The following is a 22345-nucleotide window of genomic DNA, read 5'->3' as shown; positions in this document are numbered from 1 at the left end:
CATGTTGATTCTTTGTGCATCGCGCCACTACAGTTCAGGCTGTATAGCTTTTTTTTTTCCATTTTTAAAAATTTTTTTATTTTTATTTATTCATTTTTAGAGAGGAGAGAAAGAGGGAGAGAGACAGAGAGAGAGAGGAGAGACAGAGAGAGAGAAGGGGGGAGGAGCTGGAAGCATCAACTCCCATATGTGCCTTGACCAGGCAAGCCCAGGGTTTCAAACTGGCGACCTCAGCATTTCCAGGTCGACGCTTTATCCACTGCGCCACCACAGGTCAGGCAGGCTGTATAGTTTTTTTTTTTTTTTTTTTTTTTTGCATTTTTCTGAAGCTGGAAACAGGGAGAGACAGTCAGACAGACTCCCGCATGCGCCCGACCGGGATCCACCCGGCACGCCCACCAGGAGGCGACGCTCTGCCCACCAGGGGGCGATGCTCTGCCCATCCTGGGCGTCGCCATGTTGCGACCAGAGCCACTCTAGCGCCTGGGGCAGAGGCCACAGAGCCATCCCCAGCGCCCGGGCCATCTTTGCTCCAATGGAGCCTTGGCTGCGGGAGGGGAAGAGAGAGACAGAGAGGAAGGCGCGGCGGAGGGGTGGAGAAGCAAATGGGCGCTTCTCCTATGTGCCCTGGCCGGGAATCGAACCCGGGTCCTCCGCACGCTAGGCCGACGCTTTACCGCTGAGCCAACCGGCCAGGGCCAGGCTATATAGTTTTTAATCTAAACATGATTCCTTGGCAAAATTGATTTCTATGTCTTTTATTCTTATTTTTTAAAAATTTTCTTTGTTTTGAGAGAAAGAGAGTTAGGAAGAAATGGAGGAGGAAAGGGGGGAGAGAAAGAGAGAGAGAAGCATCAACTTGCCATTCCACTCAGTTCCATTTAGTTGTGTACTTATTGATAGCTTCTTATATATAGCTTGACTGGGGGCGACCTTTGTGCACTGGGACAATGCCTCTTCTAGTGAGCCACCTGGCAAGGGCCTATATTTTATTTTATTTTTCCAGAGAGAGAGGAAGGGAGAGAGATTTGAGGAGGCGAGAGATGAGAAACATCAACTCATTGATGCTTCACTTTAGTTGTTTATTGATTGCTTTTCATATGTGCCTCGATTGTTGGGAGTGCCTCAAACTGAGCCAGTGACCCCTTGCTTAAGCCAGCAATCTTTGCGCTCAAGTCAGTGACCTTGGGATCATGTCAGTGACCCCTCACCTTAGCTGGTGACTTCATGGTTTGGAACTGAGGCCCTCATTGTCCCGAGAGGACACTCAGTCTATAGCACCACCACTAGTCAGGCAGTATTTTCTTTTTTTTCTTTTTTTGTATTTTTCTGAAGCTGGAAACAGGGAGGCAGTCAGACTGACTCCCGCGTGCGCCCTACCGGGATCCACCTGGCATGCCCACCAGGGGGCAATGCTCTGCCCATCTTGGGGCGTCGCTCTGCTGCAATCAGAGCCATTCTAGCGCCTGAGGCAGAGGCCACAGAGCCATCCCCAGTGCCCAGGCAAACCCTGCTCCAGTGGAGCCTTGGCTGCGGGAGGGGAAGAGAGAGGCAGAGAGGAAGGAGAGGGGGAGGGGTAGAGAAGCAGATGGGCGCTTCTCCTGTGTGCCCTGGCTGTGAATCGAACCCGGGACTCCTGCACGTCAGGTCGACACTCTACCACTGAGCCAACTGGCCAGGGCCAGGCAGTATTCTTTTTGATGCTCTTGTAAGTTGAATGGTATTCTTAAGTTCCATTTTGAAAAGGGAATTGCTGTTTTATACTGCTTATTGCTGAATGTATAAAATATAGCTGATCTATTTAAAAAAAACCTTATTTTTAATTTAGAAATTAAATTTAATGGGGTGACAATGGTCCACATAGGTTTCAGGTAAACATCTCTGTAGCACTTGGACTGTATGTTGCATTGTGGGCCCGTAACACAAATAGCTGATTCTTTTGTGTGTGTGTGTGTCAGAGATAGATAGGAACAGATAGGAAGGGAGATGAGAAGCATCAGTTCTTTGTTGCAGCACATTAGCTGTTCGTTGATTGCTTTCTCATATGTGCCTTGATGGGTGCTACAGCAGAATGAGTGACCCATTGCTCAAGCCAGTGACCTTGGGCTTAAGCCAGCAACTTTGACTTCAAGCTAGTGACCTTTGGGCTCAAGCCAGTAACCCCATGTTCAAGCTGGTAACATTGGGGTTTCCAAGCTGGGTCCTCTGCATCCCAGTCTGAAGCCCTAGCCACTGTGCTACCTCCTGGTCTGGCCCAAATTCCTGATTCTTTTTTTTTTTTTTTTGGTATTTTTCTAAGGTGAGAAGCAGGGAGGCAGAGAGACAAGACTCTTGCATATGCCCGACCAGGATCCACCTGGCAAGCCCACCAGGGGGCAATGCTCTGCCCATCTGAAGTGTTGCTCTGTTACAACTGGAGCCATTCTAGCACCTGAGGTGGAGGCCGTGGAGCCACCTGCAGTGCCCAGGCCAACTTTGCTCCAGTGGAGCCTTGGGTGCGGGAGGGGAAGAGAGAGACAGAGAGAAAGGAGAGGAGGAAGGGTTGAGAAGTAGATGGATGCTTCTCCTGTGTGCCCTGACCGAGTATCAAACCTGGGACTTCCATACGTCAGGCCGACACTGTACCACTGAGCCAGCCAGCCAGTGCCAAAGTTAAGTACTACTTTTATTTTAAAAATATTTTATTTTTATTTGTGTGAGAGAGAGAGACAGGAATGGAGAGAGATGAGAAGCATCAGTTCGTAGTTATGGCACTTTAGTTGTTCATTTATTGCTTTTCATACGTGCCTTGACCTGGGTAGGGGGGCCCTCTAGTCAAGCCAGTGACCTCTTGTTCAAGCCAGCAACCTTTGGGCTCGAGCCAGCGACCATGGGATCATTTCAAACCTGGACCTCAGTGTCCCAGGTATTGGGCTCTATCCACTGCTCCATCACTGGTCAGGCAGTTGAGCACTTTTAAATTTACGTACTTGTTGACCATTGGAACTGCTCAGGTGATCATATATATGAGGATCTGTTTTTGGACACTTTTTCCCACCAGATCAGTTTGTTTACCCAATGGCCAAAACCACATTATTTTAATTAGTATAGCTTTGTAATATAACTACCTCACTTGCAGATTCTACTTACGTGGTCATTCATTTCACCTTTTTCTAAAGTTAATTGTTGGTTCTTACCTACTTTGACGTATTTAATAAATGTTTCTTGGTTGCGTCTGGTTTATTACATGTCCTTTCCTTCTATTTTGCCCTTGTTAAGCTTTTAACTTTTTAAATAGAAATTGGTTACTGTTAACTACTGTTTAATTCTTTCAGGTCTACCTATTGCCTTAAATGTAAATAACATTTTAAGTAAAAATAGTATATTTTAGCCCCAACTTAATTAGTGTCAGACTCCATAGATTTGAAGGCAAAATCCATAAGAATACTGCCCCTACTTCAGAAGCCAGTCACAAGTGGGGTCCCTAAGCTACCTAGACTTCTGACTAATTGGCTACAAATATAGGGGTGCCTGTGAATTCTCTCAGGTTTGCTAATTCACTAAAATCACAGAACTCAGGAAAGCACCTTATATTGAACAGTTTTATTATAAAGAATACAGATTAGGACCAGCCAAATTAAGAGACATATAGGGCAAGGTCAGGAGGGTCTGAACTATGAAGTTTTCATGCCCTCTCCCCAAGAGAAACACAAAGCATGTTGCCTTCCTGGCATATTGAGGTATTCACCAACCAGGAAACTACAGTGAGTTTTGGTGTCCAGAGTTTTAGTTGAGGTTCTGTTGAGTAGGTTCAGTTAATCAAATCATTGGCCAGGTTATTGAACTCAATCTCCAGTCTCCCTCTCTTCCCTGGTGGTCATGCTGTTTTAAGTCCAAATTGGTCTTCTAGGCCTTGGCCAGTTGGCTTAGTGGTAGAGTGTTGGCCTGGCATATGGAAGTCACAGGTTCGATTCCCAGTCAGGACACACAGGAGAAACAACTATCTGCTTCTCCCTCCTACCCCCTGCCTTCTCTTTCTCTCTCTTCCCCTCCTGTAGCCATGGCCTGATTGATTTGAGAATGTTGGCCTGGGTGCTGAGGATGTCTCCATGGAGCTTCTGCCTTAGGTGCTAAGAATAGTTTGGTTCTGAGCCTGGCCCCAGACAAGCATTGCCAGTTGGGCGCATTCGGGAGTCTGTCTCTCTATCTCTGCTTCTCTTACATTAAAAAAAATAGCTCTTCTGGTAATCAACCCCATCTTGAAGCTGTCTCCTGACTATGAATCATCTTAATAGCATAATCTTAAGTGTGATCCAGTGGGCTCCTGAATGACAGAGACACTTCTATCACTCAGGAATTTTCAAGGGTTTTGGAAGCTCTGCCAGGAACCTTAGAGATAGACCAGGAAAAATCTTTATTGTACAAAAAGTTTAAAACCACATGATGAAAAAGTAGTACTTCTTTGTTTCACATCTCTTCAGTGAGAGTAGGGGAGGCAGAGACAGACTCCCGCATGCACCCTGACCATTATCCACCCATCAAGCCCACTAGGGGGTGATAACCTGCCCATTTGGAGCCCTGCCTCCATTGCAACCGGAGCCATTTTTTAGTGCCTTTGGTGGAGGCCATGGAGACATCCTCAGCGCCTGGGGCCAATTTGCTCTAGTCGAGCCATGGCTGCAGGAGAGGAAGAGAGGAGAGACAGAGAAGTGGGAGGTGAAGGGGTGGAGAAGCAGATGGTGTCTCTCCCGTGTCCCCTGACTGGGAATCAAATCTATGACTTCCACATGGCAGGCTGATGCTCTACCACTGAGCCAACTGACCAGGACCTAATTGTTTCTTGTGATATTTGCCTCTGTCTAAGTCAGGGGTCTCAAACTCGTGGCCCGCAGGCCGCATGCGGCCCGCCGAACAATTTTGTGCGGCCCGCAGACTAATCCACGGGCTTACTTAATTTTATCCAAAATATTTTGAACTTCGTGGATTAGTCTGCGGGCCGTACAAAATTGTTCGGCAGGCCGCGAGTTTGAGACCCCTGGTCTAAATCATGTACTTTATGTGAACTAATTATCAGTATGACATGTTATTCAAGTCTTTTGGCTCTTGTATTCTCTCTCATTTTGTCAGTATAGTTATCACAAAAACAAGTTTTTTTAATGTTAAGATGTATAAATGTTCAATACTGCTGAGCTATGGTATACAAGTAGTGTATCATAAACATGTTTCCTTGTATAACTGTCTTTTCAGTAGTTAATTACTGTCATTTTTTTCTTTTTCTTTTTTTTCCTAAGTACCTGGTGCTAATTCTCAAATTCTTAAATTAAACCTGAAATCCCTGAGTTCATTCAGACTCAGATAACACACACTAATTTAAGAAAGTAAAATTGTTTTTCTTTTTTTAAATTTTGAAAAAAAAATCAGCCTTGTATTTTTATTAAAGAGAGTTAGAAAGAGACTACACCTGGCAACCGAGGGGTGAGGTATTGACCTGAAAGGTGAGGTGGGCTCCAGACCTGGACTTGCAGGGGCAGGCTAGGCTGATGGTATGGATGTGGCCCAGGAGACCAAGTCCTGGCAGCAGCTGAGGAGGTGCCTAAGGGTGAGTTTTTGTAACTGGGGGGATGAACTGGTTCTGCAGAGGTTACAGGGTAGATTGGGTTGACCTGGAATGTCTCTGAAGCCGTCCTTCCTTTTCTACCTAGATCATCCACTGGTCCTGATCCTTTCTGTTCGTTGTCTTCCATGTTCACTTCATTGACCTCTCCATCAGGTGACTCATCATAGCCATCATAGCTTCATCTGATCCATGCCCTACATGTCTCTGAGTTCTCTTCACTGTCTTCTGGTTGTCTTCATCCTCCTTTTCCTCATCATCATATTGTTCTGAGGCTGGCTTGCCAATAGGTACCAGGTTGTTGTCTTTCTCTGTGATGCTCTAGAGCCAGGCTTGATGCTGCTGTTCTTCCGGCTGCAGCTCTTTCAGACAAGGTCAATTTAGATTAAACCACAGTCTCAGTCACACGGGGGAAGAGGGAAATAGGTGGACACAGCTCCTAGGCATACCAGGAAGTGGCAGCCAGTGGTCAGCTGGAAGCACCTCTTTCCGCCTGGGTGGAAGGACCCACCAGAATCTGTGACGCACCCAGGGAAAGTAAATTTTTTTTGTCTCCTGGATAATTGCTCTTTATTCTCCTTTGCCAATCTGAACTGGTCGTTCTCTTAAGACCTTAGAAAGCTAGCTGCCTTTTTCGGATTTCACTTTGCTATCATTCTATTACATTTTTAAAAAATCATTATGCTATGTGTTTTTTCAATCAAGAAATTTGTGTTCTTTGGTTTTAGAACATTTTTAGTATTTGTCTAATATTTTTTACTTTCATTTTCTTTCTTTTTGTATCTCTTTTTTGAAACTTCTTATGGTTGGATGTTTCATTTTATTTTGTTATCTGTTTGCTCAACTTTATGTTGAGATTTCATTGATTTCTAACTTAACTAAATCTTATTGCAGCTATCAGTTTCAATGTTCAAGAACTCTTCTGTTTTCTTTTGCACTCCACATTCCCTTTTCCCAGTAGATTTCTTTTTTCCTATTAATTTAATAAGCACCAGTTTGGTGGAAGATATGTTATAGGTTCTTCTAATATACACCCTTAGTACCTGTGCATATCTTCTTTTTTTTTTTTTTTTTTTCCACAGAGACAGAGTCAGAGAGAGGGACAGACAGGAACGGAGGAACAGAGAGAGATGAGAAGCATCAATCATCAGTTTTTCATTGCGACACCTTAGTTGTTCATTGATTGCTTTCTCATATGTGCCTTGATTGTGAGCCTTCAGCAGACCGAGTAACCCCTTGCTCAAGCCAGCGACCTTGGGTCCAAGCTGGTGAGCTTTGCTCAAACCACGTGAGCCTGTGCTCAAGCTGGCGACCTCAGGGTCTCAAACCTGGGTCCTCCGCATCCCAGTCCGACGCTCTATCCACTGCGTCACCACCTGGTCAGGCCTGTACATATATATCTTTTATCCTAGTCTCTATTAAATAACATTCTACTGTCAACTTGTTTGTTTCCTGCACTGGTCTGTAAATTCTTTGTGTGTAGGGACTGTGATTTTTTGGTAATCCCTGGGCCCAACAAAATTCGTCTGGTACATTACAGACCCTCATAATAGTTATCTCTCAGTATCTGCGGAGGATTGGCACCAGGAACCCCCCCACCCCAAACCATAATTGACAGATGCTCAAGCCTCTTATATAAAATAACACAGTATTTGCACATAACCTACAAAAATTCTGTATACTTTATATTTTGTTTATTTTTTTTTAGTGAGGGGGCTGGGGGAGAGAGAGAGGGACAGATGAACAGACATGCAGAAAGGGAGAGAGATGAGAAGCTCAATTTATAGGCGAGGTACTTTAGTCGTTCATAGTTGCTTTCTTATACTTATCTTGATTGGGGGGGCTCTGGCTGAGCCAGTGACCCCTTGCTCAAGCCAGCGACCATGGGATCATGTCTATCCTGTGCTCAAGCTGGTGACCTCACACTCAAGCTGGTAAGCCTTTGTCAAGCCAGTGACCTCCTGGGTTTTGAGCCGGGGTCCTCAGCGTCCCAGGTTGATCCACTGTGCTGCCATATGATCAGGCTCTTCTGTATTCTTTACATCATCTTTAGAGATTGCTTTTTAGTATCTAATGCAATGTCAATGCTATGTAAGTACTTACTATGGTATTGTTAGTGTAGACACAAGCATCAGTAGGCCTAATTATATAGTAGTACATACACATCAGCAACAACTAACTTTTTCCCCTGAATATTTGCCATCTGTGGTTGGTAAAATCCTTGGATGCCGAACCCTCAGATACAGAGGACTGACTGTAAGTATTGACTGAAGGAGCTTATCCATAGTACTCTAAGCTTTTAAGTGGGGTTTCAGAGTAGACTCAATATGTCATATTGATTTGTTGCATTGATTATGTACAGCCAATAAAAAAAGCAGCTTTTTGCTTTAAATTAATTGATGTGTACCAGTAATTGGTTTTCCCATATTCTTGCTTAGATAATCTTTCATCTAGTTTATTTGGATAGAGACTTTTTAGAAGTACGAAACTTCAGGGTTCACAAAATCCTCCTGCCAAGACAAAACTTCATGCATTATGCATAAAGTTTTTATTGAAAGATAAGGAGAGATCTTTTCTGAGAATGTTTCTAACTTAGAACTGGTTTAATTTCTCAGAAAGATGTGAAATCAGTGATTTCAGTGGGATTCTCAGTTACTGCAAACAAAATTCAGGTTGTGAGGCTAAATGAAGATACAAGCTTTCCCCTACATTTTGGAAGTTACAAAGATGAGAAGTATTATTAAGTGTGAATTCTAGATTACTTGATGTAGAATGGCATTTATGTATAAAAATATACATATAAAAACATAATAGGAAAAGGGAAAAGAAAGAACTTGTTTTGCTTAACCTTAAAAACAGAAAGGAAAACTGGACTGTGATGATTGTAAAATAATAAATTTATTAAAAACCATTGAGTTGCTATTTTTAAAATGGGTGAATTTTATGTTATGTAACTTAGTATAAAGCTGTTTAAAAAATAAATAGCTGTTTTCACAAATTCAGATTTTTGAAAGGGGGAAGTTTTTGCTTTCACATTTAAATCTGTAATCCAGGGGTTGGAAACCTTTTTGGCTGAGAGAGCCATGAACGCCACATATTTTAAAATGTAATTCCATGAGAGCCATACAACGACCCGTGTACATTATGCATTATCCAATAAAAATTTGGTGTTGTCCCGGAGGACAGCTGTGATTGGCTCCAGCCATCTGCAACCATGAATATGAATGGTAGGAAATGGATTGTAATACGTAAGAATGTTTTATATTTTTAACATTGTTATTTTTTTAATTAAAAGATTTGTCTGTGATCCAGGTGCAGCCATCAAAAGAGCCACATCTGGCTCGTGAGCCATAGGTTCCCGACCCCTGCTGTGATCCATTTTGGCTTAGTTATTGTGTATGGTGTGAGGGGAGGAGTTGGAAGTTCCCGTTTTTCCATGCAAATATCTTGGCGCTCTAGCATTATTTATTTATTTATTTAAATTAATTTTAATGGGATGACATTGATAAATCAGGGTACATATGTTCAGAGAAAACATCTCTAGGTTATTTTGACATTTGATTATGCTGCATTCCCATCACCCAAAGTCCAACTGGCTTCCGTCACCTTCTAACTGGTTTTCTTTGTGCCCCTCCCCTCTCCCAAACCCCTCCCTCTTCTCCCCCCCACCCCGTAACCCCCACACTCTTGTCCATGTCTCTGAGTCTCATTTTTATGTCCCACCTATATATGAAATCATACAGTTCTTAGTTTTTTCTGATTTACTTACTTCGCTCAGTATAATGTTATCAGGGTCCATCCATGTTGTTGTAAATGATCCGATGTCATCATTTCTTATGGCTGAGTAGTAGTCCATAGTGTATATGTACCAAAGCTTTTAATCCACTTGTCCACTGACGGACACTTGGGCTGTTTCCAGATCTTCGCTATTGTGAACAATGCTGCCATAAACATGGGAGTGCATTTCTTCTTTTCAAACAGTGCTATGGTGTTTTTGGGGTATATTCCTAAAAGTGGTATAGCTGGGTCAAAAGGCAGTTCGATTTTTAATTTTTGAGGAATCTCCATACTGTTTTCCACAGTGGCTGCACCAGTCGGCATTCTCACCAGCAGTGCAGGAGGGTTCCCCTTTCTCCACATCCTTGCCAGCACTTATTCTGTGTTGTTTTGTTGATGAGCGCCATTCTGACTGGTGTGAGGTGATATCTCATTGTGGTTTTAATTTGCATTTCTCTAATGATTAGTGATGTTGAGCATTTTTTCATATGCCTATTGGCCATCGGTATGTTCTCTTTGGAGAAGTATCTATTCATTTCTTTCACCCATTTTTTGATTGGATTGTTTGTCTTCCTGGTATTGAGTTTTACAAGTTCTTTATAAATTTTGGTTATTAACCCCTTATCGGATGTATTGTCAAATATATATATTCTCCCATTGTGTAGTTTGTCTTTTTATTCTGTTCTTACTGTCTTTAGCTGTGCAAAAGCTTTTTAGTTTGATATAGTCCCATTTGTTTATCCTGTCTTTTATTTCACTTGCCCACGGAGATAAATCAAGTATATTGCTGCGAGAGATGTCAGAGAACTTACTGCCTATGTTTTCTTCTGAGATGCTTATGGTTTTACAGCTTACATTTAAGTCTTTTATCCATTTTGAATTTATTTTTGGTAAATGGTGTAAGTTGGTGGTCTAGTTTCATTTTTTTGCAGGTAGTTGTCCAATTTTCCCAACACCATTTGTTGAAGAGGCTGTCTTTACTCCAATGTATGCTCTTACCTCCTTTGTCAAACATCAGTTGTCCATCTAGCATTATTTATTGGGAAGACTTACTTTCCCTATTAAATTGCCCTGGTGGGTTGGAAAATCAGGTGACTGTATATATTGGTGGGTTTGGGGTTTTTTTTGGATTCAATTTAGTTTCATTTGTGTATTCTTTTGCCAGTCCATAAGGTCTTGGTGATAGTAGGGATAAGTCTTGGAGTCTGGTACTGTAAGCCTTCAACTTCTGATAATAAATAGAAATCCAGTTGAGTTTTGTATGTTCATCTTTGATGGCCTTGCTAAATTAACTTAATAATTTTAATTCCTTTGGATTTTCTACATATACAATTGTGTTGCCTATGACAAAAGTTAGTTTTTTTCCTTTCCATTCTTTATGCCTATTCTCTCTCTTGCTTTATTGTATTGGTTGGACTTTCAGTAATAACTTAAAATTAAATTTTGTGAGTGGTCATTCATGTCTCTTGATCTTATAGAAAATCAGTATTTCTAGTTTGTTGTGGTAAACTAATCGGTTATACTTAAGTTATAGCTGGGTTGGTTAGGTAGTTAATAGCGTAAAATGAAAGTAATTAGGAGTCAATTGAATAGGCAAAGACACTCATAGCAAGCTAACTAACATAGACTTTAATTCACTCTTGGTTAAGATGAGTGACCAGTTAAGTCTAGGTCCTTGCTTTGGTGGGGCCCTGAACGAACTTGCTTGGAGAGGCAGAGAGGTTCACAGCAGTTGCCAAATGGTCATGGTGGGCGATCTGGAGTCTGCGTTGGAGTCTCAGGTGAATGATTTGATCTTCACCCAGCTACTTATATCTGGTTTGGCCACTCATCACGTCATCAGGTAACATTATTTCACTTAAAACATAAGTCAAGGCCTGGCTAGTTGGCTCAGTGGTAGAGCGTCGGCCTGGCGTGCAGGAGTCCCAGGTTCGATTCCCGGCCAGGGCACACAGGAGAAGTGCCCATCTGCTTCTCCACCCCTCTTCCTCTCCTTCCTGTCTCTCTCTTCCCCTCCCGCAGCTGAGGCTCCATTGGAGCAAAGTTGACCCCGGGCGTTGAGGATGGCTCCATGGCCTCCGCCTCAGGCGCTAGAATGGCTCTGGTCCCAACAGAGGAACGCCCCAGATGGGTGGAGCATCGCCCCCTGGTGGGCATGCCGGGTGGATCCCCATCGGGTGCATGCAGGAGTCTGTCTGACTGCCTCCCTGTTTCCAACTTCAGAAAAATACAAAAAAAAAAAAAAGAAAGCAAGCCATAAGTCACACATGGTCTTGATAAGATTAACAGATAAAGTTATCAGAAAAGGGAGTAAACCCATTAAGCCTTGGTAATCGGGTCTTTTACATAGTGGGCTTTTACATAAGAAATAGTTAATCACATTGTTTCACACATGGTATGCAGTTAAAACATATGGAGTTATTTCAAAAGGACGTAAACTGGTTACACTTAAATCACTCTTAGTTTCCTTTTTACGTTTTATATTAAGTTGTTTTTATGTTTACTATAACTAGTTGGATGTGTAAGTTTTTTGTAATTCCTTGTATCACATTGAGAACCTTTCTTGTCCTGATTTCCTGAGTGTTAAAAATGAGTGTTGAATTTTATCAAATGATTTTGTTGTTTACATTAAGCTGTCATATATTTCACTTTCTTTACTTTGTTAATGTGGTTACATTGCTTTTTGAGGGAGTATGGGGCAAGGACTTGAAATGCTATACCAACCAGCCTTGCATTCCTGGATAAGTATAACCTGGTCATGTTCTTTTTAAGATTGCTAGATTTAATTTGCCAGTATTTTATTGAGAATTTTTGCATCTAAATTTGTAAAGGATATTTATTGGTAATTTTATTTAATTAATTTATTTGAGAGAGAGGCAGAGACAGAGAGACAGGAATAGACAGACAAGGAGAGAGAGGAGAAGCATTCACTTGTAGTTGCAGCACCTTAGTTGTTCATTGATTGCTTCAGATTGTTCCTTGACCAGGGGGCTCCAGTGTGCCAGTGACTCTTTGCTCAAGCCAGTGACCTTGGGCTTCAGCCAGCAACTTTGGTGTCATGTCTATGATTCCACGCTCAAGCTGGTGACCTCAGGAATTTAAACCTGGGTCCTCAGTGTCATAGGCTATTTACTGGGCTGATCAGATGGTAATTTTATTTCTGATTAATTGTTTTCAGGGTTATGCTTTCTTCATGAAACAAGTTATAATTTGTTTTATTCTTGTGTATTTTCTGAATTTGTGTAAGATTGGTATTTTTCATTATGTGTTTGATAGACTTTCAGGGAAACCATGAAGTTTTGTTGGCAGGTTTCAAATCACAAATTCAATTTCTCTGTTGTTTTCTATTTCATTGATTTCCCCCACATTCCCATCTGCATTTTTTTCTATTTCCTTTGGGTTTAATTTGCCTATTTTAGATCAGGGGTTGGTAGACTAAGACCTATGGACCATAACTATACCACTGTTTGTTTTTATATTGCCTGCACACTAAGAATGGTTTTTATATTTTTAAATAGTTGTGGAACAGAAAAGAATATTTTTTCATGTGTGAAAATGATATAAAATTCAAATTGCAGTGTCTATTTGTTGGAATATAGTTATGCTCACTTATCTGTGCTTTCTTTTATGCTACAGTAGCTGAGTATTGAGTAGTTGCAGTAGAGACTATGGAACTCAAAGCCCAAAATATTTGCTACTTAGCTTTTTACAAAAAACTTAGCCCCTGACTGAATTATTGATTTTAGGCCTTTATTTTAAAGTTAAAAACTTTTCTTTGAGCACTGCTTTAGGTGCATTGTATAAATTTTAATGTATTGTGTTGATATTTGTTAGTGATTTATAGTTTGATTCTATTGTTAAAAACGTGACTAAAAACCTTTGAGATAGAAATTCATTGTGACTTTATTGCCTAGCATATGATCTGCTTTGACGAATACTTCATGCACAATCGAAAATGATGTATGTATTGTACAGTTGTTGAATATGGTGGTTATTATTATATAAAGTCTTACAGATATGTTTGGTAGTATTGATGTTCAATTCTTCTGTTTCTTGAGGTTTTGTGGAGGTTTTTTTGCATGTCTTATCAGTTACTGAGAAAGGTATTTTATAAAGTCTCACTATAATTTGGATTTGTTTCTCTTTTTAGTATTGTAAGTTTTTGATTTAAGTAATTTGAAGCTATATGATAAAGGTATGCATACATTTAGGAACTCTTTTTTTTTTTTTTTTTTAGGGAGAGAGAGAGAGAGACAAGAAGCATCAACTTACAGTTGCTGCACTTTAGTTGTTTACTGATTGGTTCTCATTTTTGCCTTGACTAGGGGTTACAGCCAAGCTAGTGACCCATTGCTCATGTCTATGATCCCATGCTCAAGCTGTTAACCCTGTGCTCAAGCTGGTGAACCTGTGCTCAAGTTGATCTCAGGGTTTCAAACTTGGGTTCTCAGTATCACAGGTGGATGCTTTATCCACTGTGCCACCATGGGTCAGGCTAGAATTGTTATGTCTTTTTTTTTTTTTTAAGTGAGAGGAGGGAAGAAAGAGGCAAGCAGGATCCACCTGGCAACTCCTGTCTGGGGTTGATACTTAAATCAGCTGAGCTATCCTCAGCACCTGAGGCCAATGCTCGGACCATTTGAGCCACTGGCTGCAAGAGGGGAAGAGAAAAGGGAGAGGGAGGGAAAGCAAAGCAGATGGTTGCTTCTTCTGTGTGCCCCTACCGGAAATTGAACCTAGGACATGCACACACACAACTGATGCTCTATCCAGTTAGCCAGCCAGCCAGGGCCCGTTATGTCTTCTTCATGTATTGAGGCCAGAAAATATTTATAATGCCCTTTTTTATTTATTTATGTATGTATGTACGTTGTGTATGTATGTATTTTTCTGAAGTGAGAAGCAGGGAGGCAGAGAGACAGACTCCCACATGGGCTTGACCGGGATCCACCCAGCATGCCCACTAGGGGGCAATGTTCTGCCCGTTTGGGCCGTTGCTCTGTTGCAACCAGAGCCATTCTAGCGCCTGAGGTGGAGGCCATGGAGCCATCCTCAGCGCTTGGGCCAACTTTGCTCCAATGGAGCTTTGGCTGTGGATGGGGAAGAGAGAGAGAGAGAAAGGAGAGGGGGAAGGGTGGAGAAGCAGATGGGCACTTCTCCTGTGTGCCCTGGCCAGAATCTAATCTGGGATTTCCAATGCCAGGCCAGTGCTCTACCACTGAGCCAACTGGCCAGGGCTGGCCTTTTAAAAAAAAAAACTTCTAATGGTACTTTCAATAAATTTTTTTTTTGTGAGAGGGAGATGAAGGGAGAGAAAAGAGAAACATCAACTGGATGTTGCAGCATTTTACTTGTTCATGGATTGCTTCTCATATGTACCTTGATGGAAAAGGGGGGAGGGCTTTAGCTGAGCCAGTGACCTTGGGCTTTAAGCCAGTGATATGTGGGCTCAAACCAGCAACCATGGATCATATTGATGATCGCATGCTCAAGCTGGCTACCTTGGGATTTCCAATCTGGGACGCCAGTATCCCAGGTCGACACTCTTATCTACTGTGCTACCACTGGTCGGGCTGATGGTACTCTTTTAAAGTCTACTTTGTTTGATATTATTGAGCCATATTGGCCATATTCTGATTTTCTATTTGTATGATTTTATCTTTTTCCTTCCTTTAACTTTCTGTGTCTTGGAATTAAAGTGTATGTGTGTTTTAAACAGCTTATATTGATAGTTAGGACTTTGTTCTTTGTCCACTGTTCAGATTTCTTGACTTTTAATTGGACTGTTTCTTCATTTAAAATTATTACTGATATTGCTGGGTTTAAAGCATTTTATCATGATATTTTCTTTTTCTCTCATCTGTTCTTTGATTATACTTCTGTTTGAATTTGGATCGAATTTTAAAATTTTTGTTTTCATTGCCTGTTGGTTTTTTAGCTATACCTCTATTTTTTTTTTCTTTTTTGTAATTGTAGTATTAGTTTGTTCAGGTTGACATAACAAAATACTCTAAGGCTAAGTGGCTCAAACACAAAAATTTCTTTTTCTCACAGTTCCGGAGGCTGGAAAGTCCAAGATAATGGTTTTGGCAGTGTTTTTTTTTGTTGAGAGCTCTTACAGCTACCACATAGTGGGGAGAGATTTCCCCACCTTTATGACTTTATTTAACCATAATTTTGTCAAGACCATATCTCACTGTATAGTCACATTAATGGGTAGGGCTTCAATGTATGAATTTGGGAGGGACACAATTTCAATCCATAGCAATAGTTATAAAGATAATATGTATCCTTAATTTCTCAAGTAGAATTGAATTAATATTATAATAGTCATGAACAGCTAATATCCTTAATTGTTCATGTCTTTGTTATTAACCCCCAAAACATTTTATTTTCAATAGTCAGTAGTCATTTAATGAAGTATAAGAAAAACAGTCTTTTATATTTACTCATATATTGATTTTCTCCTGTGTCTTTTCATTTCTTTCTCGATTTATAAAGACTTCCTTTAGTATTTTTTTAACTTTTAAAAAATTGAGGTATAGTTTACTGCCATAAAATTTATCCTTTGCAGTGTATATTTCAGTGATTTTTTAGTATATTTACAGAATTATACAGGTATAACTACAGTCATTTTCAGGACATTCCCCCCCCCCCCCCCCCAAATCTTGTGCTCTCTGCTAGTCATTTCCCATTCTTCTCAGCCACTCCTCAACCCTACATCAAATCATACACAACTATGAGTCTCCTTTTTGTTTGTCTAGATTTGTCTACTCGAGACATTTTGTACAAATGGAATTGTATGTGAATATTTTTGTGTATGTGCTTGGTTTCTTTTACTTAGTTTAATGTTTTTAAGGTTTATACATGTTGTATCATGTATCAGTGCCTCAATTCTTTTTATTGCTGAATAATATTACTTTGAGGATAATACCACATTTTATTTATCCATTCATCAGTTGGTAGACATTGAAGTTGTTTCTACATTTGGACTTGTGAATAATGTTGCCATGAACATTTGTGTACCAGTTTTCATGTGAGAACAGTTCTGGGTGGTGCTAAACTCATTCTACCCCACTGAATTGTCTTAACACTCTTGGCAATTGAAAATTAATTGATATAAATGTGGGCACTGATTAATGGACTCTGAATTCTGTTCATTTGCTCTGTATTTTTAGCCTTATGCCAATAAAACACTGTTTTGATTACTGTAGCTTTGTATTAAGTTTTGAAATTAGGAAGTATGAGTTCTCAGAACTTTTTATTTTTCAAAAAATTGGGGGTCTGTTTTTGGGTCTCGTGCATTTCCATATTAATTGTAAGATCAGTTTGTCATTTTCCACAAAAATTTCAGGTGAGTTTTGAGAGAGATTGTGTTGAGTCTGCAGATGACTTTCAGGGAGTATGGCTGTCTTAACAATACTAAGTCTTCTAGTATGTAAATATGGGGATATTTGTCCTTTTTAAAATTGTCTTTAATATCTTTCAACAGTGTTTTGTAGACTGTGTGTGTGTGTGTGTGTATAAAAGTCTTACACTTCTTTGGTTCAGTTTGTTCCTAAGTATTTTATTCTTATTGATGCTGTTGCAAATGGAATTATTTGATTTCATTTTTGATGTATATTCCTAGTGTGTAGAAATACAGGTTTTTTTTGTGTGTATTGATCCTGGATCCTGCAATCTTGCTACTCATTTATACCAATAGTTTTTTAGTGGATTTTAAAGAATTTTCTGTATACAAGACTATGTGGTCTATGAGTGGAGAATTTTTCTTTTTCATCTATAGGTCTTTTATTTATTTTTCTTTGCTGATCACCTTCATAAACTTCTTGTACAATTGAGTAGAAGTAGTGAGATCTAACATCTTTGTCTTGTTTCTGATCTTAGGAGGTAGTATTTCTTTTTTTAATTTTAATTTTTATTAATTTTTTCTTTTCAAAGTGAGAGGAGGGGAGATAGAATCCTCTGTATATGCCCCAAGCAGGATCCACCTGGTAACCCATTTGGAGCCAATGCTTGCAACTGAGCTATTTTTAGCACCTGAGGCGAAGGTGCCTTGGAGCCACCCTCAGTGCTCAGGGCTGATGTGCTCTAAACAATTGAACCATGGCTGTGGGAGGAGAAGAGAGAGAGGGAAGGAAAAGGAGGAGGGGTGGAGAAGCAGGTGGTCGCTTCTTCTGTGTGCCCTGACTGGGAATTGAATCTGGGATATTCACACACCAGGCTGACACTGAGCCAATCTGCCAGGACCCAGAAGGTAGTATATCTTATACAGTTTAAGTTCTCTCAGTTGTCTAAAAATGTCTTCAACTTTATTTATTTATTTTTAAACATCTCTAGCCTGACCAGGCGGTGGTGCAGTGGATAGAGTGTTGGACTGGAGTGTGGAAGACCCAGGTTCGAGACCCTGAGGTCACCAGCTTGAGCGCGAGCTCATCTGGCTTGAGCAAAAAAAAAAAAAAAAAGCTTACCAGCTTGGATCCAAGGTCGCTGGCTCGAGCAAGGGGTCACTCGATCTGCTGAAGGCCTGTGGTCAAGGCACATATGAGAAGGCAATCAGTGAACAACTAAGGTGTCGCAATGAGAAACTGATGCTTCTCATCTCTCTCTGTTTCTGTCTGTCCCTGTCTATCCCTCTCTCTGACTCTCTCTCTGTAAAAATTAAATAAATAACCTGACCAGGTGGTGGCGCAGTGGATAGAGCGTCGGACTGGGATGCGGAAGGACCCAGGTTCGAGACCCCGAGGTCGCCAGCTTGAGCACGGGCTCATCTGGCTTGAGTAAAGAGCTCACCAGCTTGGACCCAGGGTCGCTGGCTCCAGCAGGGGGTTGCTTGGTCTGCTGAGGGCCCACGGTCAAGGCACATGTAAGAAGGCAATCAATGAACAACTAAGAAGTCTCAACGCACAACGAGAAAACTGATGATTGATGCTTCTCATCTCTCTCCGTTCCTGTCTGTCTATCTCTGCCTCTGTAAAAACAAACAAACAAACAAACAAAAAAAACCCAAAATAAATTTTAAAAAAAATTAAATAAATAAATAAACATCTCTAGATTTTTTTTTTTTTAAATTTTATATCTTTCTGAAGCTGGAAACGGGGAGAGACAGTCAGACAGACTCCCGCATGCGCCCAACCGGGATCCACCCAGCACACCCACCAGGGGGCGATGCTCTGCCCACCAGGGGGCGATGCTCTGCCACGACCAGAGCCACTCTAGCGCCTGGGGCAGAGGCCAAGGAGCCATCCCCAGTGCCCAGGCCATCCTTGCTCCAATGGAGCCTTGGCTGCGGGAGGGGAAGAGAGAGACAGAGAAGAAGGAGAGGGGGAGGGGTGGAGAAGCAGATGGGCACTTCTCCTGTGTGCCCTGACTGGGAATCGAACCCGGGACTTCTGCACGCCAGGCCGACGCTCTACCACTGAGCCAGCCGGCCAGGGCCAACATCTCTAAATTTTTTTTTTTAATTTAATTAATTTTTTACAGAGACAGAGAGTGAGTCAGAGAGAGGGATAGACAGGGACAGACAGGATGGAGAGAGATGAGAAGCATCAATCATTAGTTTTTCGTTGCGCATTGCAACACCTTAGTTGTTCATTGATTGCTTTCTCATATGTGCCTTGACCGTGGGCCTTCAGCAGACTGAGTAACCCCTTGCTTGAGCCAGCGACCTTGGGTTCAAGCTGGTGGGCTTTTGCTCAAACCAGATGAGCCTGCGCTCAAGCTGGCAACCTTGGGGTCTCGAACCTGGGTCCTCTGCATCCCAGTCCAACGCTCTATCTACTGTGCCACCACCTTGGTCAGGCGAAAAATGTCTTCAACTTTAAAGGTTTCTTTTGCTAGATTCAGAACATTAAGTTGACTCTTTCAGTACTTTATGATAGGTGTCATTCAACGGTCTTCTGTCTTTATTATTTCCAATGAGTAGTCAGTCTGTTGTTCTCTTTGTTGTTCCCCTAATGCAGGGGTCTCAAACTCGCGGCCCGCCGAACAATTTTGTGCGGCCCGCAGACTAATCCACAAAGTTCAAAATATTTTGGATAAAATTAAGTAAGCCTAGGGTCCTACTTGTATTTTTCATTTCTCTAGCATCCTAGCTAGATATTAGCTTAGTTAACAGCAGTTGTGATGCGAACTACAGTTTCTGGTCGTTTTGTGACACTGAGTAAACTGCATGTACGATTGTGCTTGTTGTACTGATTTTTTTTTTTTTTTGCATTTTTCTGAAGCTGGAAACAGGGAGAGACAGTCAGACAGACTCCCGCATGCGCCCGACCGGGATCCACCCGGCACGCCCACCATGGGGCGATGCTCTGCCCACCAGGGGACGATGCTCTGCCCATCCTGGGCGTCGCCATGTTGCGACCAGAGCCACTCTAGCGCCTGAGGCAGAGGCCACAGAGCCATCCCCAGCGCCCGGGCCATCTTTGCTCCAATGGAGCCTTGGCTGCAGGAGGGGAAGAGAGAGACAGAGAGGAAAGCGCGGCGGAGGGGTGGAGAAGCAAATGGGCGCTTCTCCTGTGTGCCCTGGCCGGGAATCGAACCCGGGTCCTCCGCACGCTAGGCCGACGCTCTATCGCTGAGCCAACCGGCCAGGGCCTGTACTGATTTTTTTTTTGTTTTCAACTGCAGTGAGAAAAGTGTTGCGTAACAGTTGCCTTTTGTAGACCTAGTGCGGCCCGTCGAATGGCTGTGATCTCGCTCTGCGGCCCACATGCTGAGTTGAGCTTGAGACCCCTGCTCTAGTGTAATGTGTTCTTTTCCTCTGCTGTTTATAAGGTTTTTTCTTTGGATCTTCAATTTTCAGCAGCCTGACCTTGATGTGTCTAGGCATGCCTTTCTATATATTTGTTCTCCTTGGTGTTTGTTAAACTTTTTGAATCTAGAGGTTAATGTCTTTCCACTTTAGGAATATTTTGGTTCATTTTTTGTCTTCAAATGTTTCTTCTTCTGCCTTTTTGGAAGGGTAGATACTAGTATGTTAGGTTAAAGTCTTTCCACTTTTGGAATATTTTGGTTCATTTTTGTCTTCAAATGTTTCTTCTTTCTCCTGCCGTTTTGGAAGGGTAGTTACTAGTATCTTAGATCATTTGTTGTTGTCCCACAGGTCTCTGTCACACTTTCTTTGTTTTCCTCTATTTTTCAGTTTAGGGGATTTACTTTCAGCTCCCCCACATTTCAGATGTTAAGGTTGTGATTGGACTTGGTATCTTAAGTGTAAGTTCTCTGTTTTCAGGCTAGTCTTGCTGTATCATTCCTGCTTATTTTGCAGAAGTCCCCTGGAGGATACTCGGTGGAAGTGAGGACTAGTTGTCTTTGGGGTCTATCCAGAGTCGGATTTAACGGCAGGAGCACCAGACATGTACCCTGTGCCCCGACTTCTGAAGGGCCCTGCAAAACCCCAACTTTACAGTTTTTTCTAATGACACCAAGTTTGGTTTCATATGTGCAGTTTTAACATGAATAGTACATAATATTTTTTATTTATTTAAAAATATGGTTAACATGTATTTTTATGTATTTTTATTTTCCCTGTCTCTTTTTTTTAAAGGGCCCAATATTTTCTTCTGCGCTCAGAGCCTCAACCGACCTTAATCCGCCTCTGGTTCTGCCAGACTCTAGTCTGCTTATACTCAGTCATTACAAGTTTGACTGGTTTTGGCGCTGGCCATTTGGCTCAGCTATAGAGCGTCAGCCTGGTGTGTGGAAGTCCCGGGTTCAAATCCTGATCAGAGCACACAAGAGAAGCAACGATTTGATTCTCCACTCCTCCTTCTGTCTCTTCTCCTCCCCCTCCTCCCCCTCCTCTCTCCCTCCTGCAGCCATGGCTCAAATGGTTAGAGCAGTTTGGCCCCGGGCTTTGAAGATGGCTCCATGGCCTTGCCTCAGGTGCTGAAATAGCTCTGTTCAGAGCAATGGAGCAGCGGCCCTAGATGGGCAGATCATTGCCTCCTAGTGGGCTTGCCAGGTGGATCCTGGACTGGGCGCATGTGGGATACTGTCTCCCTGCCTCCATGCTTCCCTGCCTCTCACTCAATTAAAAAAAAAAGTTTAACTAGTTTCTCTCTGTCCTAGCAAACATCTTTTGCCTGGAGCTGCTTTTTTCTCTGTTCACTTATGCTTCAAGCAATGTAAATGCTGCTAAGGGTTGAAAGCAGTAGCAGTCTGTTATCTAGAGAAGGCTGGCTGATTCCTCTCTGAAATTCAGTTCATTTAGACTTACCTGTGTCCAGAGGTCTTCAATAGCTTTAAAGAAAAATTGGGTTTTTAATTTATCTAGTGTTTTCTCTTTGTTATCTCAGAAGTGATGGTCTTTGTGATCTGCAACATTTTAACTGGGAGTAAAAATCCTGCATTTAAGTATTTTCAAGTAAGGTCAAGATCTTCAAGTAGGTTGTACAGGACCAAGTAACTGCATAGTGGAGTAATGGTTGCTTGTGCATATTTGAGATAAATGAAAACTTTACAAAGACAGACTTTAACTGGGTTGGTGGATAGATAGTTCTAACACATCCGTAAGCTACATTGGTATAGTTTATATGGTTTTAATAGTTAATTGGGAGGAGGAAAAAATAACAAAAAAATTGATTTTTGAAGAATCAAAAACACTGAATCTACCCCAGTCATATATACTTGCCTTCAACTACCCTACCTTTTTTATCTTGGAAGAATTAATATTAGAGTCTTTATACTGAAAGTGAGTTTTTAAATTTTTTTCTTCTTCTTTTCCAAATGAAAAGAGGGGAGATAGATTTCCACATGTATCTGACTGGGATACACCCAGCAACCTCCATCTCGGGCCAATGCTCTGCCCATCTGGGGCCATGCTTGCAATCGAGCTAATTTTAGTGCCAGAGGCAGAGGCTCCATGGAGTCATCCTTAGTGCCCAGGGCCAATGTGCTCCAACCGGTCTGCCATGGTTGCAGGAGGAGAGGAGAGGAGAGAAAGGGATGAGAAGGGATAGGAGGGGTGGGATG

The 22345-nt window shown here is 41.8% G+C and overlaps 1 protein-coding gene and 1 pseudogene across 19 annotated transcripts in view; one reads left to right on the top strand and one right to left on the bottom strand.

Annotated features, from left to right (window-relative positions):
* The window catches only part of MGA (MAX dimerization protein MGA), a 196763-nt gene that overhangs the window by 87263 nt on the left and 87155 nt on the right, over positions 1-22345 (top strand). The window lies entirely within an intron of this gene.
* Positions 5678-21008, bottom strand: LOC136333916 (anaphase-promoting complex subunit 15 pseudogene; annotated as a pseudogene).

Source organism: Saccopteryx bilineata, chromosome 4 (genome assembly GCF_036850765.1).
Source record: "Saccopteryx bilineata isolate mSacBil1 chromosome 4, mSacBil1_pri_phased_curated, whole genome shotgun sequence".
NCBI lineage: Eukaryota > Metazoa > Chordata > Mammalia > Chiroptera > Emballonuridae > Saccopteryx > Saccopteryx bilineata.
Note: the sequence above shows the minus strand (reverse complement) of the source record. Positions and strands in the feature narration are given on the sequence as shown.